The 2,282-nt window shown below is 41.3% G+C and overlaps 1 protein-coding gene across 2 annotated transcripts in view; it reads right to left on the reverse strand.

Moving 5' to 3' along the window:
• Nucleotides 1-2,282, reverse strand: part of XRRA1 (X-ray radiation resistance associated 1) — a 49,778-nt gene that overhangs the window by 31,095 nt on the left and 16,401 nt on the right. The gene's annotated exons all lie outside the window — the stretch shown is intronic.

A 2,282-nucleotide genomic window follows, 5' to 3' on the forward strand; every position in this document is an offset into this window, starting at 1 on the left:
ATGTGACAATGATGGTCATACATAAAGTCGTAGCTAGCTACTTTTTTTTTTTTTTAAACTCCGGGGGTGCCTCCTCACCACCAGTATAAAGCCCTCCTGACTCTGGATTAACATTCAAGGTCTACTACAAGCAGTTCCCAATCTATTTTCCAACCATAGATCCCACTGCAAACCATTGTTTATTCTGTGATGCTCGCCAAATTCTTTGCCCCATCCCACCTACAGACTTTTGCTCATGCTTTTCACCCGAGCAGGAGTGCCATTCTTCTTTTGATTTTTTTTTTTAACCATAAAAAGAAAAATTGACACCTGAAAATTATATGAAATTCAAATTTCAGTTTTGTAAAGTTTTGTTGGAACGCAGCCATACTGTCTATGGCTACTTTCAAAGGAGCCCTGGTGGTGCAGTGGTTAAGCGCTTGGCTGCTAAACAAAAGGTCGGTGGTTCTAACCCACCAGCCGCTCCATGGGAAAAAGATGTGGCAGTCTGTTTCCGTAAAGATCTACAGCCTTGGAAACCCTATGAGGCAGTTCTGCTCTGTCGTATAGGGTCACTATGAGTTGGAATTGACTAGACGGCAACAGGTATTTTTATTGCTACTTTCTTTTCCTTCTACTATAGCAGAGTCGGCTATTTATGACAGAGACCATATGGCCCACAAGCCTAAAATATTTATTGTCTGGTCTCTTATATAACATTTGCCAACCCCTGTTCCAGCTGTTTTGTGTATTTAATGTTGGATTCAAATTTCCTTTCCATAGAATTAAGGGCAGCTCAAAGAAATGAATAATCTTAGAATCACAAGTCATAGAACTGCAGAGCTGGCCGAGAATTTACAGATGGTGAACTTGAGTCCCAGAGAGGGTAAGTTATTTGGCCAAGGAGACATGGCAGAGTACTGGCAGGACTAAGACGAGAAACAAGGTCTCCTGACTTCTAGGCAGGGCCATCGCTGAACCTTTTACACAGAATCAAATCAAGGCAAAGTTAAGTTTTTCTAAATTGGCTTCTGAAGAATTCTACTCTGGGGTTTTCTGGCAAAATTGTTTATTCTGTGGCAGCCTTTCTGGCAAACAAGAACAGAAGATTCCCAACCTGGCTACTATATCTGCTAAGTCATGTCAAGGTGTTATTGTTGTTGTTTTTCCTTTCTAGATTCACAAAAGGGAGCCCTGGTGGTGCAGTGGTTAAGTGTTCAGCTGCTACCCAAAAAGTCAACAGTTCGAATCCACCAGCCACTCCTTGGAGACTCTGTGGGGCAGTTCCACTCTGTCCTATAGGGTCAATATAAATGGGAATCAACTTGATGGCAATAGGTTTGGATTTTTTGGTTTTAGATTCACAAAAATGCTTATTTCACTCATTTACAGATAGTTAACACATAGTTTCAGTGATTAGGGAACTTAAGAATTAACAACGTCTCATTGATTATGCATAGCCATGTCAAGTTTTATTACACAACAAAGTATTCATTACTGTGGGCTGCAAATTCAGGACACTTGACAGGTTTATGCTTTTTCTTACAGAGCCCTTGCAAATCACAGAGAGATGAAAATTAATGACAGGCCAGGAGATTTTCTCTGCTTATTTACATTCTGCTTCTTGACTTTGGTCTCTCATTTAAATAAATTCCCTTGGGTAAGGCTGGGGAAAAATCTGTCTCAGATGTTATCAAACTGTAAAGGAGAGGTCTCCAAAAAGTCAATCATGATCAACCAGTAGCTCCAAAGTAGTCTGTTGTAGGGTCAGAGCCTGTAGTCCTGTACCCTCCCCATGGCCCACTGGCATTTGAAATTGGAGTTCGAAATGTGAGGGAGGGGAAAATGTGAGGGTGGTGGAGATAAGATGCCCGGCACAATGCATGACACCGAGTAGGAGCTCAATAACTATGTTCTGAAAAAGTGAAAAAAACAAACAAGCAAATAAATGGACATTCTGAAGAAGCAATCAGACCTGGAGGTCAGGGAAATAGCTCCCTTTATCTCCATAGCAGCCACAACCTGTTCCCACCAAACAACAACATACTAAAATCTAGTTAAAATGTTTAACACAGCAGAAAATTACATCAGTTGTTTTAAGTTTATTTTCTATTCATGTGACTTTCAAGAATTTGCTTCCTCAAAAAGTCTGAGGGCCACTTTTGTCCCCCTGTTGTTAGGTGCTGTGGAGTTGCTTCCTACTCATAGCGACCCTGTGTACAACAGGATGAAACACTGCCCGGTCCTGCACCATCCTCACAATCATTGCTATGTTTGAGTCCATGGTTGCAGCCACTGTGTCA

Source organism: Trichechus manatus, unplaced genomic scaffold (assembly GCF_000243295.1).
Source record: "Trichechus manatus latirostris isolate Lorelei unplaced genomic scaffold, TriManLat1.0 scaffold00088, whole genome shotgun sequence".
In the NCBI taxonomy this organism is placed as follows: Eukaryota; Metazoa; Chordata; class Mammalia; order Sirenia; family Trichechidae; genus Trichechus; species Trichechus manatus.